The sequence below is a fragment of the Canis aureus genome, chromosome 5, assembly GCF_053574225.1.
Source record: "Canis aureus isolate CA01 chromosome 5, VMU_Caureus_v.1.0, whole genome shotgun sequence".
In the NCBI taxonomy this organism is placed as follows: Eukaryota; Metazoa; Chordata; class Mammalia; order Carnivora; family Canidae; genus Canis; species Canis aureus.
In genome coordinates, this window is record NC_135615.1 from 18,263,821 (window position 1) to 18,281,576 (window position 17,756).

The following is a 17,756-nucleotide window of genomic DNA, read 5'->3' on the forward strand; positions in this document are numbered from 1 at the left end:
CCAAGTTGCCCTATTTGAATATTTATGATGATAATCTTTTAACTAATGGCAGTAGAGTATCTTATTCCTACAAAATTATGGTATTATTCAACAAACAGGAGAAAACATTGTCTTTATTAAGTCAACAATTCACATTTTGACTTAAGAGAAATGAAGTTACTAATAGTGAGATTGTGTTGATATAACATGTAAAATAATGTACTCTTCTCACTTCTCAACAGGCTTCCGTACTATAGTTACATTTTAAAAAAACAACCTCATTGGTACTGCTGCACACTAAGTTTTGCAGTTCTTATTGTTTGCCATTTCTATAAAGTACCAGCAGGGTATTGCAGAGTTCCAGTTTTAAGGATAGTTCCTTTTTAATGAGACAAATCACTATGTAATAATATTTGCGAAGTGAAATCTACTTGTAAAAATTAAAAGATCCATTTTTATAAGAAGTATAATTTTTTATAATGTTTATAGAGGAAACATAAAACATACTAACTTAAAAATCTTTTTTTCCTTATTTACACAAAGATACTATGTGGGATTTTAGGTATCAAAACTAATAATAAGGGACCTGGGTGGGTCAGTGGTTGAGCAACTGCCTTTGGCTCAAGTTGTGATCCAAGGTTCTGGGATTGAGTACCACATCGGGCTTCTGCACGGAGCCTGCTTCTCCCTCTGCCTATGTCTCTGCCTCTTTTTGTGTGTCTCTTATGCATAAATCAATAAAATCTTTAAAAAAACTAAAATAACGAATTTTTTTCAGACAATATTGCCTCATATCTTATATTTCCTACAATTAACTTCTTAAATAATTCTGAATCCTAGACTATTAAGAAAGAAATTAAGAAAAAAATACCCATGCAATTTACACATTGGATTTCTTTTCTTTTTTTCATTGCTCTTTCATTATCAAAACTTCCTTACTCTGACTTCATCTATGTTAGGACCACCATATGTAATTCACTCTAAAAAGTCATACCTAGATTGTGACTTTGTGAAGAATTTTCAGGTTTCATTTCTTCTTTATGTTCAGAAATTAGTTGGTGACTGCTACATATAACAAAGAGTGATAAACAATGTTACTCTTTTAATACTGATATGAAAGACATTTACCAAATGTACCAAATTCTTGAGTATTTCAAACAATATCAGAGTTAACATCAAAACTTAAATTACCCAATAGATACTTAAAATTTATAAGTTCTAAAAACTTTTATTAAGTATGTAATTATAATTAAAGGAGAATCAAAAGTAAGATCAACTAGTCATGAATTGAGGGCATTATAGCTCAGTAAACTAAGAGCTTGCCATAATGGAAAGTGTCTCAAACCCTGAAGTCCTAGCTCTATAACCAACAGCTATTTGTTCTTGGACCAGGCACTTCTCTTCCAGTCAAAGTCTTCCTCTAAAATAGGAATCTTATTGTCTTAGTTTACAAGGTTGTTAGAGGAGGATTTAATGAGATATTATACCCAAAACATGGCCTCTCAGGAAAGGTGATGCCCACTACTCTGGGAAGGGCAATATGAGACCTTCCATGACCTAATAAGAAAAGGCACTCCACAGGATTTAAAGCAGGCTTGGGGTATAGATCTAGGAACAAGGGGGAAAGCAAAGTCCAGTCTCTTCCTGTAGCATTATTTGAATGTCTTTAACAGCTTAGAATGGTCACAACTAAAATCTGCTAGCAGAAAAGACGAACAAAATCCTCAAAGGATAATTCATCATGAAGGTCTGGGCTAACATATGGTTTCCACATAAGGTTTTTGAGTGTGAAGGAAAGGGTGTATGGGGCTAAAGCCAGGAGTCCCAGCTGCCAGAACAGCACGCCGGTGCTTTGGAATAGCAGCTGAGCACATAATCATATGTAATAAACTAAAAAAGGTTGTAAGTTTGAAGTCTAAGTGTGGATCACCATGAGGACTGAGGAATGAAGATCAGCAAGGGCATCCTGGGAGTAAAAGTCAATCATGATCAGAGTGCAGAACCAGTTTCAATAGTGATGCTGCAGGAACAGAATCAAAGGAAACCACAGAATGATGAGCATGTCCTTTTTTCCATCCAAATGGCTTATGAAGGAGGAATGTCTCTCTGGTATTAGGGAAGCCCTTATGTTCTTGGAAAATTCAAGGGGGGAAGTATAGGCCATAACCCTCAAGGAAAAGTATAGAGTTTTCTACTGAACTGAACATCTTAAGACACAGGTAACTAGTTAGAAAAAACAGATAATGAGGTGCCTGGGTGGCTCAGTAGATTAAGCATCTGCCTTTGGCTCAGGTCATGGTCTCAGGATCTAGCCCTGTGTCAGGCTCCCAGCTCAGCAGTGTTGGCTTCTCCCTCTCTCTCCGCTGCACCTCCTCACTTGTGCTCTCTCTCAAATAAATAAATAAAATCTTTTTTAAAAGCACCCAGATGTAACATTATGTGTACCCCACGCAGAAGGGTTATAGTTGGAATGAAACAGATACAGTGAGGATCCCTAAGGATAAAGGTCTCAAGAGTCCTGACATAAAGAATCCTGCACCCATTGCTACTCCTAACTAGTCTAGCCTTTTGCTTTGTTTCTGGGTGATGATAGGCTCTAACTCACTGCCATCCCCAAACTACCTGAATCAAATTATAACTTCTCAGCTGTTACATAGAAAGTAACAGTATTTTACCATATTTTAAACCCTGGTATAGTAATAACTAGCATTTTTAAGTCATTTTCACTTTATTTTAAAATTTTATTTACTGAATCATGACAGACTTACAGAGAGAGAGGAGGCAGAGACATCGGCAGAGGGAGAACCAGGCTCCTTGCAGGGAGCCAGATGTGGGACTCAATCCTCAGACCCCGGGATCACGCCCCGAGTCCAAGTCAGATGCTCAACAGCTGAGCCACGCAGGTAGCACAGTAATGACTAGCATTTAATGAAAACACTTATATATTAAAACTATTAATAATAGCATATTCTTCTGCAGTCCATCCATATACATCTTAAGGAAACCTTTCTAAAGAGAAGCCTGAGTATATTTCATGGTTCATCTTTTACATCATATTTTATAGCAAGCTTGAGGACCGTTCTAAAATAACAGAAAGATAACTTCATCCTTAAGAACTCAGAGTATTTAAGCACCTAATTTGATATATTTTATCAGGGTAACATCTCACTTGTTGCTACAGAATTGACCACTAACATGTTCAAGTGTTCATCTTTGAAAATTACCCCCATGGCTAAAATGAAGGAACAATAAAGAAGCCTATTGTTCCACATGAGTATTATATTAGAAGTTGCTAATTTAAAATCCTTTGATGAACAAGAAACTATGCTGAGATCACTTGTCTCAATAGGTGAGGGTTTTTAAAAAGAATTCTCCATTTTGCAACACCTAGGTGGCTCAAAGGTTGAGCATCTCTGCCTTTGGCTCAGGGCCTGAGTCCCACATCGAGCTCCCTGCATGGAGCCTGCTTCTCCCTCTCTGCCTGTGTCTCTAGCTCTCTCTGTGTGTCTCTCATGAATAAATAAATAAAGTCATTTTAAAAATATTCCCCATTTCTTCCTTAAACTGATACAGTGTACCTCCAAGCCACCTGGAGGCCAGGTCAGTGTAAAAGCTATTTACAGGTTTAAAACAATAATATTAATACTACTACTAATAAAACAGACATAGTTGCAGTTAATGATGCTAAGTTAAGCATGTAGTAGGCACTAAATTAAATGCTATATATATAAAATATTATTTATACACAACCAGCCTTGAAGAATATATTATTATCCTCTTCTTCATATCTGGAAATGAATGCATCTGGTGATGGTAAATAATGTTTCCAAGGTCACATATCCAGCAAGGAGGCAAGCTAGGAATTAAACCTAGTCTTCTGTGAATCTAAAGCCCATCTCTTTTCTCTTTATCACCCAACTATGATTTCTCCTCATTAAAGTAAAAGTCTATTCAAATAAAGTTCTCTTTCATCCTTCTACTGATACCAATTAAAAATGAAAATAATAAAACATACAGGACATGAAAAATAAAAACTGATGAACCCATAGTAGCTGGTAATGGTAATTAACCACTTCAGGATCATCTAACAACATCAGTATTCTTCCACAAAAAGTAATAATGCAAAGAGTCATCCAAGAAACAAAACAACTCCTATTAATGCTTAATATGCATCTTTTAAGGAAAAGTACGAAGTAGAAACTTAAAAAACATTAATAAAAGGGTTAAGAGGTCCAAAATTGTGTTATAAAATAACTAAAAGTTGGGAGTCTACACTATAAAACTAATATTAATATGAAACCCTTTTAGCTAATATAAAATCATAGGGCAAAAAAACTACTGCAAATGACATCGATCAATTTTACAAAGGATTCTGAATTCTGCTATACACTGTTCTTCATGTTGGCCTGTCAGAATAATTGCTTTCTACCTAACTGATCTCATGCCGACATTTTTACCACATAATTATAAATTAATCCTCTTGCTACCAAGCTAACCTTTCCAACTTGAGAAATTGTTAAGGTTTAAAGAAAAAAACATAACAAAAAATACTGTACCTTTTAACCTTATCAACTGCAAGTATATTTGCTCCTTTTCCTACTAAAAATTTCACCATTTGCTCTTTGTTTTCATTTACAGCAACTAAAAGTGGTGTCAGGTCATCCTGTAAAAGTGCAAAAACAACTTATAATTTACAAAATTACATATTTGCATACTGAATTGTAAAACTTCTAAATGATCCTCTAAACTTAAACATATAGAAAGAAATAAAAATAGCCCCTTCCTTCTCATCCCTCTGTGATTTTGCTAGCTTCTCCTTCTTTTTAGAACACTCCTTTCTCAGGGAGCCTGGGTGGCTCAGTTGGTCAAGTGTCTGCCTTCAGCTCATGAGCTCAGGTCATGATCCCAGGGTCTCAGGATGGAGCCCCACCTTGGACTCCCTCTGCAGCAAGGAGCCAGCTTCTCCCTCTCCCTCTGTCCCTCCCCTCCACTTGTGCTCTCTCTTCTGCTCGCTCGTTTTCTCTCAAAAAAATAAAAATTTTAAAAAGTAAAATTAAAAAAATAAAATAGACCTCTACCTCTTCAACAGATGAACGGCAGTCATTCTACAAACTCACTTCAAACGTTGCCTGGTTCCAAGAATCTTTGCTTCTATCACAATATAGATCATGGTATACTCTAGTTATTTTATTTCACCCCATTTAACCAAGAGCTTCTCAAAGGAAGGGGTTATTTTTTTTTTATCTCTGTATCCCCAATCTCTAAAACATAGTAGTAAATACTTAAAGTATTTTATTGATTTTAATGAATATCTCTGGAGTTGTGTTTCTTATATTCCAAAGAATATATACTTGCAAGAAGGTACATACTGTGCCCCAAAAGAAAGATTCAGTGATCATTTGTGTTTGAGAAATATTACAAAACTGCACTATATATCTAGCAGAAAAGAAGTCCTAAATTTGCTTATCCCCATTTGACAATACCTTTTTGTAGCAAACCTTAATATTTGAGAAATAAGAGTTCCCAGGGGTATAGTTTTAAGAACTTTCCAATAAAAGTGAAGGTTTTCTCCAGGTTGTACAAACTTGCTTGATTCTGTTCTATCAGTGGTATGGGGAGCTCAGATGTCAACATAAATCACTTCTGCTCCAAATAAGTCACTAAGGAGATGGACTCTGAATGAAAAGAGAGAGGTTTCAGGGCACCTGGTTGGCGCAGCTAATTGAGGGACTCTTGGTTTTGTTTCAGGTGGTGATCTCAGGATCGTGGGATCAAACCCTGCATTGGGTTCTGGGCTCCCCTGGGTGCTCAGCACCAGGTTTGTTTAAGATACTCTCTCCCTCTGCCCCTCCTCCACCCCCACAAGACTGTGCATGTGTGCGCTCTCTCTCTGAAATACATAAATCTTTGTAAAAATTAAAAATAAAAATAAATAAAAATAAAAGAAACAAGATTCAAATGAACTTTGATTGCTTAATACTAAATAATCCTTGGTTAAGGAAGGCACATGATGAGATGAGCACTGGGTTTTATACTTTATGTTGACAAATTGAAATTATTTATTTTTTTAAAGATTTATTTATTTATTTATGATAGACATAGAGAGAGTGACAGAGAGACGCAGAGACACAGGAGGAGGGAGAAGCAGGCTCCTTGCTGGGAGCCTGACGTGGGACTTGATCCAGGGACTCCACGATCGCGCCCTGGGCCAAAGGCAGGCGCTAAACTGCTGAGCCATCCAGGGATCCCCTGGCAAATTGAATTTAAATAAAATTTTAAAAATAAATCAATAGATCCATAAATAAGTAGTCCCTGAAATTTCTATTATAAAATGATTAATTTTTATCTTAGCTGTTATAAAGCTCAATATGAGATTTTAAAATTTTACCTTTTTAATTTAAATTCAGTTAATAACATATAGTGTATTATTAGTTTCAGAGGTAGAGGTCAGTGATTCATCAGTCTTATGTAACACCCAGTGCTCCTTCCATCATGTGTCCTCCGAATGTCCATCACCCGGTTAACCCATTTTCCCACCCTACTCCCTCCAGTGACCCTCAGTTTGGTTCCTATAATTAAGAGTCTCTTATGCTTTGTCCCTCACTCCATCTTTTTTTATTTTTTCATCTCTTCCTCTATGATCCTGTTTTGTTTCTTAAATTCCACATGTGAATGAGATTATATAATTGTCTTTCTATGACTGACTTAGGATATTACACTAAGGAAAATAAGTCGATATGAGATTTTATTCTCAATTATAATAATTCTGGGACGCTAATGCATATCTACTTCTAAAAAAAACCTGTTTGTATTCTAGTTTCCACTATGATTGCTATTTATAATTATTTTATATTATAGGCAAAATGTAAATCAGAAATAAAAATATAATGGCTTATCAATAAAAATTCCTTTTTTTTTAATCAATAAAAATTCTAATACTGGATGAGCACTGGGTGTTTATATACTGGCAAATTGAATTTAAATAAAATATTTTAATAAAGCAAAAAATTCTAATACTGATTTATACAGATTATTTTTAGCATAATCAAAGCTACTAAATTATTTGCATTTTGGGGGAATAATACCAAGGAGGAAGATAATACTATCTGCAATATGCATAATCTAGCCAACTAGAACCAGGATTAACCACAAATGGCTTGCAGATATTCCAAAAGGAATATAAAAAACAACTTATAAAGTCTAATTTGGAAAATTCATTCCTGAGGGACCTGGGTGGCTCAGTGGTCGAATATCATGATCCTGGGGTCTTGGGATCAAGTCCTGCATCAGGGTCCCCACAGAGAGCCTGCTTCCCCTCCCTGTCTAGGTCTCTGCCTCTCTCTGTGTCGCTCATGAATAAATAAATAAAGTATTGAAATAAAAAAGAAAAAGAAAAAGAAAATTCTATTTCTAAGAAATTAACATAAATACATAATATATATTATAAATTAATATGGATTATCCTGAAAATCTTGAAATCTTTATCAACATATACCATAAACAAACACTTGTAAAACAATCAATGTGATTCATCATATCAGCAAGAGAAAAACCAAGAACATATGATCCTCTCATTAGATGCAGAGAATGCATTTGACAAAATACAGCATCCATTCCTGATCAAAACTCTTCAGAGTGTAGGGATAGAGGGAATATTCCTCAACATCTTAAAAGCCATCTACGAAAAGCCCACAGCAAATATCATTCTCAATGGGGAAGCACTGGAAGCCTTTCCCCTAAGATCAGGAACAAGACAGGGATGTCCACTCTCACCACTGCTATTCAACATAGTACTGGAAGTCCTAGCCTCAGCAATCAGACAACAAAAAGACATTAAAGGCATTCAAATTGGCAAAGAAGAAGTCAAACTCTCCCTCTTCGCCGATGACATGATACTCTACATAGAAAACCCAAAAGCCTCCACCCCAAGACTGCTAGAACTCATACAGCAATTTGGTAGCATGGCAGGATACAAAATCAATGCCCAGAAATCAATGGCATTTCTATACACGAACAATGAGACTGAAGAAAGAGAAATTAAGGAGTCAATCCCATTTACAATTGCACCCAAAAGCATAAGATACCTAGGAATAAACCTAACCAAAGAGGTAAAGGATCTATACCCTAAACACTATAGAACACTTCTGAAAGAAATTGAGGAAGACACAAAGAGATGGAAAAATATTCCATGCTCATGGATTGCAAGAATGAATATTGTGAAAATGTCAATGTTACCCAGGGCAATTTACACGTTTAATGAAATCCCTATCAAAATACTTTCTTCAGAGAGTTAGAACAAATTATTTTAAGATTTGTGTGGAATCATAAAAGACCCCGAATAGCCAGGGGAATTTTAAAAAAGAAAACCATACCTGGGGGCATCACAATGCCAGAGTTCAGGTTGTACTACAAAGCTGTGGTCATCAAGACAGTGTGGTACTGGCACAAAAACAGACACATAGATCAATGGAACAGAATAGAGAACCCAGAAGTAGACCCTGAACTTTATGGTCAGCTAATATTTGATAAAGGAGGAAAGACTATCCATTGGAAGACAGTCTCTTCAATAAATGGTGCTGGGAAAATTGCACATCCACATGCAGAAGAATGAAACTAGACCACTCTCTTGCACCAGACACAAAGATAAACTCAAAATGGATGAAAGATCTAAATGTGAGACAAGATTCCATCAAAATCCTAGAGGAGAACACAGGCAACACCCTTTTTGAACTTGGCCACAGTAACTTCTTGCAAGATACATCCATGAAGACAAGAGAAACAAAAGCAAAAATGAACTATTGGGACTTCATCAAGATAAGAAGCTTTTGCACAGCAAAGGATACAGTCAACAAAACTAAAAGACAACCTACAGAATGGGAGAAGATATTGGCAAATGACGTATCAGATAAAGGGCTAGTTTCCAAGATCTATAAAGAACTTATTAAGCTCAACACCAAAGAAACAAACAATCCAATCATGAAATGGGCAAAAGACATAAACAGAAATCTCACAGAGGAAGACATACACATGGCCAACATGCACATGAGAAAATGCTCTGCATCACTTGCCATCAGGGAAATACAAATCAAAACCACAATGAGATACCACCTCACACCAGTGAGAATGGGGAAAAGTAACAAGGCAGGAAACCAGAAATGTTGGAGAGGATGTGGAGAAAAGGGAACCCTCTTACACTGTTGGTGGGAATGTGAACTGGTGCAGCCACTCTGGAAAACTGTGTGGACGTTCCTCAAACAGTTAAAAATAGACCTGCCCTACGACCCAGCAATTGCACTGCTGGGGATTTACCCCAAAGATACAGATGCAACAAAACGCCGGGACACCTGCACCCCGATGTTTATAGCAACAATGTCCACAATAGCCAAACTGTGGAAGGAGCTTCGGCGTCCATCGAAAGATGAATGGATAAAGAAGACGTGGTTTATGTATCCAATGGAATATTACTCAGCCATTAGAAACGACAAATACCCACCATTTGCTTCCAGGTGGATGGAACTGGAGGGTATTATGCTGAATGAAGTAAGTCAATCAGAGGAGGACAAACATTGTATGTTCTCATTCATTTGGGGAATATAAATAATAGTGAAAGGGAATATAAGGGAAAGGAGAAGAAATGTGTGGGAAATATCAGAAAGGGAGACAGAACATAAAGACTCCTAACTCTGGGACACGAACTAGGGGTGGTGGAAGGGGAGGAGGGCGGGGGGTGGGGGTGAATGGGTGACAGGCACCGAGGGGGGCACTTGACAGGATGAGCACTACAGAACGGGAGGAGAACTACAGAAGTGTTCTGTAGTTTTTAGGGTATAGATCCTTTACCTCTTTGGTTAGGTTTATTCCTATGTATCTTAAAAGCCATCTACGAAAAGCCCACAGCAAATATCATTCTCAATGGGGAAGCACTGGAAGCCTTTCCCCTAAGATCAGGAACAAGACAGGGATGTCCACTCTCACCACTGCTATTCAACATAGTACTAGAAGTCCTAGCCTCAGCAATCAGGCAACAAAAAGAAATAAAAGGCATTCAAATTGGCAAAGAAGTCAAACTCTCCCTCTTCACTGATGACATGATACTCTACATAGAAAACCCAGAAGACTCCACCCCAAGATTGCTAGAACTCACACAGCAATTTGGCAGTGTGGCAGGATACAAAATCAATGCACAGAAGTCAGTGGCATTTCTTACACACTAACAATGAGACTGAAGAAAGAGAAATTAAGGAGTCAGTCCCATTTACAATTGCACCCAAAAGTATAGGATTCTTGGTCTTGATTCAGGTGATGATCTGAGTCATAAGATCCAGCCCTGAGTCAGGCTCAGTGCAGAGTCTACTTCAGATTCTCCCTCACCACCTCCTGCTTGCATATCCCCACTCACTCCCTCTAAAACAAATAAAATCTTTAAAAAGAAAAAAAAAGGAAGGATGAGGATCATTGTGAGCCTGGGTGGCTCAGAGGGTTAAGCATCTACCTTTGGCTTAGGTCATGATCCTAATCCTGGGATCAAGCCCGGTGCTTCAGGCTACCTGCTCAGTGGGAAGGCCTCTTCTTCCCTCCATCTGCCTTTCCTCCTTACTCATGTTTGCTCTCTCTCATGCTCTCTTTCTCTCAAATAAATAAAATATTTAAAAATAAAAAGTATCATTATTTAAAGTGAAACCCTAGACAGTTATTTCCAAATATTATCATTCAGTAAATGCTTGAGCTTCCAAATATGAGAAATTGACCCTATCTATGGCACACAACAGTGTTTCCGCAAGGGCAGCCACTGAAGGCAATGCACGTCAATGAAAACACAGGGAGACTAGCAAGTGTGGTCATCACCAGCTCCCCATGGCCACCTACCACCCAACTGAGGAACTACATAGGCTGAGCAGGAGCTACTCTCTGGAATGGGAGGCCTCACCGTGGTACATGGCTGGCAGAGTGGCTACCAGCACAAGCAGATACCACCTGTAGGATGTCATGACCTGATTCCCTTGCTCTCATCTTCTGAACCTTAGGGCCTAGAGTGCCCACGGCCTATTACAACCTGCTGGTTTCTCCTCGCATTTACACTCACCCAAGCTACTCCTCTGGGTCACGGTCTCCTACTCATCCCCAGAAGCACCCATTTCCTAAGCCTCTGCACAGTACTCAGCCTCCATCATCACCTCACTCCCCTCTAGGCCTTCAATCCTGGGCTCTGAGGGCACCATCTACTCCCAGGCCCTAACGGGAAGATTTCCTTCCTGGGGTAGAAGGGGGGCTGGGAGATGGAACTTTGCCTTTTACATATGCATCACTTTTTTCTAGGCCTCCCTGCCTTGGTTTTGGAGTTGTTTCCATGATGACAGGACCTGATGTATTAAATTCAGCATCTGTGTGTACATATATATATGTGTATGTGTGTGTGTATGTTTGTGTGTGTGTGTGTATATAAAATAAAATCTTTTACAGCTAAATATATAATATATTCATAGTGTCAAATACTTTGTAAATAAAGTTGATCTGTACCTTGTTTTTTGCCTCTATATCTGCATTCTGTAAAAGCAGCTTCTCTGCTATTGATACATTGTCACCAAAGGCTGCATAATGGAGAGCGGTGTTACCCTTGTTGTCCTTAAGATTTGGATCAGCACCGTGTTCCAGCAGAATAGTTGCACATGCCTCTTCTTGGCATTGTACAGCCTGTCAGTATTACACCAAGAAACAGAATATAATTTGGGGGAATTTAAATTAAACATGCCACAGGTTTACCAACAACTTATGTTTAAATGCAACAAATGTTCATTCCAAGTAATTAAATCTAATCTATCTCAGGCAGACTTAGCTGTGACCACATACCTTCATTAGAGCTGTCCTACTTTCATCATCACGGAGGTTGAGCTGGCATTTCCTCTCTACCAGGATAGTCACCACATCAACATGGCCATTGGCACAGGCCAAGTGGAGAGCAGTCCTGTGAAAGTGAAAGGGCTTGTCAGGAAATTACAGTGTACTATTTCAAAACATGCAATTAATTAATGTAATTGTAAATGTTAAATAGCATGTTTTTCTTATGACTTCAAAACAAAGATTTAGTTTTCTTTTGAAGAAAGTACAATATTTATTAGTGATTATTCACCACTCTATTAAAAGAGCAGCCTATCTGATTAGGAAGAGCATGACCTCAGGAGGCAGCTCAACCTGGGTTTGATTCCTACTTGAACTCTGTCACTTAATAGTTATCACTTAGCTTTTTCACAATTTCCTCATCCACAAAATGGGCATAGAAATACTTATGTTGAGTCTCCTGTTTGGCTCACTATGAAGAGCATGTGACTCAATCTCAGGGGCCAGGGGTTCGAGCCCCATGTTGGTTATAGACATTATTAAACAATAATAATAAATAAAATAAAGCATAGTTATCTCACAAGACCTCATCATGATCCTTAAATGGGGAACTATGCACAGCGTTTAGAATACTTCCTAGGAGAAATATTATAACTACTACTACAACTTACAAAGACAACATTCAATTAGGTAAAGTGATCCAATTATGCCTTCTTTGCAGCTGTGTTTTAAGGATGAGCAAGAATACTATATTTCAATGATTCCAAGATGCTCATTTTGTCACCTTTTAATATCTCTGACATTGCAATGCAATTTATAATTCAAAATGTCTTACAACTATAAATGGCAGTATTTTAAAAAATTTCTCCTTGGTACATAATGTAGTGGGGCATCATACAATCTATGGTGCCTTAAATGAAATAATGGCATATACAACAGGTCTATTGCACTTCTAGTCATATGGTCAGCATTTTATTTTTCAAGAACTAAAAAAAGTTCTAGTTCTTGAAAGCTTAATGGGAAAAGAGGACTAAAATAACAAAAGAATTTTTTTAAAGTAATTCTTATTTTGATTTTCAAAGAACTTTAAGCCAAAAGAAACTGAGGATTCATGACCAGGGACAGCTCATTTTATTAAACATTTAAATTAATGGAAAATATTTAGATTTATAGAAATCAAGTATTTCCAATTATAAATATTCATATTTAATACTATTATAAATTTCAAAAAGGCAGGTAAAGGTTATCTTCTACAATTTCCTATCTTCAGAAATGTTTTCATTTGACAGGAAGTTCCAAGGAAAAGCTTCAGTTGAGATTAAGTCCTAATACTTCAATTTTAAATTTCTTATCTTAGGGGCACCTGGGTGCCTCAGCTGGTTTAATGTCTAACTTTTGGTTTTGGCTCAGGATGATCTCAAGGTTATAAGATGAAGGAAGACATAGACATGGCCAACATGCATATGAGAAAATGCTCCGCATCACTTGCCATCAGGGAAATAGAAATCAAAACCACAATGAGATACCACCTCACACCAGTGATAATGGGGCAAATTAACAAGGCAGGAAACAACAAATGTTGGAGAGGATGTGGAGAAAAGGGAACCCTCTTGCACTGTTGGTGGGAATGTGAAGTGGTGCAGCCACTCTGGAAAACTGTGTGGAGGTTCCTCAAAGTGTTAAAAATAGACCTGCCCTACGACCCAGCAATTGCACTGTTGGGGATTTACCCCAAAGATACAAATGCAATGAAACGCCGGGACACCTGCACTCCGATGTTTATAGCAGCAATGGCCACGATAGCCAAACCGTGGAAGGAGCCTCGGTGTCCAACGAAAGATGAATGGATAAAGAAGATGTGGTTTATGTATACAATGGAATATTACTCAGCTATTAGAAATGACAAATACCCACCATTTGCTTCCAGGTGGATGGAACTGGAGGGTATTATGGTGAGTGAAGTTTTTGGATGAGTGATTCAATTTCTTGGCTGGTTAGCATTCTGTTCTACTTTCTTCCTGCTTCAGTTTTGGCAATTTATATGTTTCTCGGAACTTATCCATTTCTTCTAGGTTGTCCAATTTGTTGACATATATTTTTCATAATATTCTCTTATAATTGTTTGGATTTCTGCAGTGTTGGTTATTCTCCTCTGTCATGTGTGATTTTATTTGGGTCCTTTCCCTTTTCTTTTTGAGAACTATGGCTAGAGCCTTATCAATTTTATTAAATTTTTCAAAGAACCAGCTACTGTTGATCTGTTCTATTTTTATTTGTGTTTAGTTTCTATATCATTTATTTCCACTCTAATGTTTTTTTTTAAAGATTTATTTATTGGGGCGGGGGGGGAGGGGCAGAGGAAAAGGGAGAGAGAGAATCCACCAGTAGACTGAGGTTGGAGGCTGAAGCAGGCTTCAATCCCAGGACCCTGAGAACGTGACCTTAGCCAAAATCAAAGAGTTGGTCAGTTAACCAACTCAGCCACCCAGGACCACCATTTTTCCTATAATTTTTATTATCTCCTTCCTTCTGCTGGCTTTAGGTTTCATTTGTTGTTCTTTTTCTAGCTTCTTTAGGTGTAAGGTTAGTTTGTGTTGAGATTTTTTTTTTTTTTTTTTGCTTCTTGAGGTAGGCCTGTATTGCTATATATACTTCCCTCTTAGAATCACTTTGGCTGCATCTCAAAGGTTTTGGACAATTGTGTTTTCATTTTCATTTGTTTCCATGTATTTTGAAATTTCTTCATTTATTTCCTGGTTGGCCCACACATTGATAGTACGATGTTATTTCACCTCCATGTATTTGTGGTCTTTTCAGACGGTTTTTTGTAGTCCACTTCTAGTTTCATAGTATTGTGGTCAGGAAAGGTGCATGGTAGGACTTCAATCTTTTTGTACTTCCTAAGGCCTGTTTTGTGGCCTAATGTATGATCTAGTCTAGAGAATATTCCAGATCTGTATTCTAATTTCATTTATTGCACTCTTCATCTCAGATTCTTTTTAAACTCTTCTATCTCTGTTGTAAGGGTCTCACTGATGTCTTCCATTCTTTTTTTTTTTTTTTTTTTTTTGAGGTCTTCCATTCTTTACTCAAGTCCACTGAACATCCTTATGGTCACTGCTTTAAATCCTCCACCAGGCACGTTATTTCTCTCTCTCTCACTTAGATCTCTGGCCCTGTGGCATTATCCTGTTCTTTCATTTGAGATAAATTCCTCTGTCTTCTCATTTTGTCTAGGTCTCTGACAGTTTCTCTGGGTTAGAAAAGCCAGTTATGTCACTTGTTCCTGAAAGTAATGGACCACTGAAAATGGTCCCGTAGTGCCCAGGGCCTGGTGCTTGAGGGAGGGTCTCCAGGGTGTGTGGCATGCACTCTGCTACTGGGTTCTGGCTCCTCTATCCCTCAGGCCAGTCATCTGAGAGATAGGCTCTCAGTATCTGCTGCGGGCAGTGTTTGGTACTTGGCCTGAATCTAGCAGGTTTGAACTAGCTTGTGAAATGAGACCTGTCACACTCCACTGGAACTGAGACCCTGCAAAACTCTGGTCGGGACACATGGTGTCCGCAGGGGTTTGTACTGGTCTTCTGGGGGAAGGGCTTGCTGTGCTGGAACTGAGGCAAGCATGATTGAAAAGGGCAGTGAAAAGGATTGAAAAGGAGCCTGACGTGGGATTCAATCCTGGGTCTCCAGGATCACGCCCTGGGCTGAAGGCAGTGCTAAACCACTGAGGACCCGGGCTTCCCTGATAATTCAATTAAATGCAACAAGATATTTTACAGGTGTATTCTTGACATAATGTAATGAAATGTTTATTCTATTAATTATGTATTGACCTATCAAAGTACAGCTATGCATATCTATTTCAGTAAAAGAAGATGGATACAGGCAACTCTGTTTTCCAAGAATGTAGGATCTGTGCCAAGAACGGGATCGGCGCCAGTCTTGTATGCACAAGAACCAGGTCAAAAGAGTATCTAATTGTGAACTTTAAGATGATGGATTAGCAAGACTTCCAAACAGCAAGGCTGATAACCCAGAGTTAATCCTTTATATCCTAGATGGTGAAATCTATGGGTGAGTCTATGCATTATAACAAGTTAATAAAACACAACGAAGTACATAGTAGACAGTGGATCCTACAACCAAGACGATGGAAATGGATGCGGGAGGCACTGAGTGAGAAACTACAGGTATTACTGGAGAAGAGAAACGGGACTCTATCTTTTTGAGCCTGGCTTCTCATTGGGTCAGGTAGTCAGCAAGACATAAGCTGGCAAAAGGCTCCTTCAAAAAGTATAAGTCTCTACAGGAGTAAAGTTAGGTTCTACTACATTGACTTATTACATAATTGTAATATAAATGAGTGGTAATTTGCAAGAGGACTAGGAAAGAATTCTCATAAAATTTGATTTGGTAGTGGCCTAAGGATAGACATATAGGTCAATGTATTAGAATTGAGAATCTAAAAATAAACTCTCAAATTATGGTGGATTGATTTTCAACAAGGGTGTCGAGACACTAAAATGGAATAAGAATAGTCTTTTTAACAAATGGTACTGAGACAAATGGATATCCACACACAAAGTAATAAAATTAGACCTCTACCTCACAACATATGTACAAACTTAACATGAAATATTAAGAGCTAAAATTATAAAACTCATAGAAAAAACAGGTGTGTATGTTTGTGATTGCATTTGGCAACAGTTTCTTAAATATGGCATCAAAAGACAGAAACAGATTAAGGATTTCATCAAAATCTAAAAAATAAAAGCTTCTATGCTTCAAATGTAACCATCAAGCAAAAGTGAAAAGGCAAGGTGATGAATAAAATATTTGAAAATCATATCCCTGATAAGGGGTCTGTAGTTAGGATATAGATAGAACTCTTACAATAATGAGAAGACAGTCCAATATAAAAATGGGCAAAATAAATGATTAGTTCTTTAAGATATAGAAATGAATAATGACCACATATAAAGGTGAGATGCTCAACATCACTAGTTCTAAGAAATATGCAAATTAAAACCACAAGACAGATGGAACTCAACAAGTGTATTATGCTAAGTGAAATAAGTCAGAGAAAGACAAATACCATATGATTTCACTCCTATGTGGAATTAAGAGAAAAAAAAACCAACAACAGATGAACATAGGGGAAGGTGGAAAAAAAGGAGAGAAAGAGAGGCAAACCATAAGAGACTCTCAACCATAGAGAATAAACTAAGTGTTGCTGTCGAAGTGGGCAGGGGGGGCTAGATGAGTGATGGGTATTAAGGAAGGCACTTGTACTGATGAGCCCTGGGTATTTAAGTGAGGAATCACTAAATTCTACTCCTGACACCAAGATTACATGATATGTCAACTAACGAGAATTCAAATAAAAATTTGAAACAAATGAAAATACCCCTACAACGTGTCATTTTACACCCAATAGGATAGCTATAACAAAAACAACAGATAATGACAAACATTGACAAGAATCAGGGAAAATGAGAATCCTCAAACACTGGTGACATAAATGTAAAATGGTGCAGCCAGTTTGGAAAATAGTCTGGCAGTTCCTCAAAAGGTTTAAACCAAAAATGTTAAAGGTCCTTTAACATATGAACTAACAATTCCATTTATAAGTATATACCCAAGAGAAGTGAAATGTTCACGCAAAAGCTTGTACATGCGTATTCACAACAGCATTATTAACAACAGCCAAAAAGTGTAACAGCTCAAACGTCCACCAAATGATAAATACATAAATAAAATGTGGGCTGTCCATATGGTGGGATAGTATTCAGAAATAAAAAAATAATAACGTTCTGACACATGGCACAAAATAAATCTAAAAACATGCTAAACCAAAGAAGGCAGTCACAAAGGATCAAATATTTGGTGATTCCATTGAGATGACCTGTCCAAAATCAGCAGCAAATTGATAGAGACAGAGA

General features: G+C 37.6%; 1 pseudogene across 1 annotated transcript in view; it reads right to left on the bottom strand.

Annotated features, from left to right (window-relative positions):
• Positions 1-1,148: 1,148 nt before the first annotated feature.
• LOC144313760 (ankyrin repeat domain-containing protein 26-like) overlaps positions 1,149-17,756 on the bottom strand; it is a 52,126-nt pseudogene continuing 35,518 nt past the window's right edge. Inside the window, exons 7-8 of the transcript XR_013379395.1 lie at positions 4,536-4,642; positions 1,149-1,999 (exon numbers count right to left, since the gene is read on the bottom strand). The product of XR_013379395.1 is annotated as an ankyrin repeat domain-containing protein 26-like (transcript). The remainder of the gene's footprint in view (positions 2,000-4,535; positions 4,643-17,756) is intronic.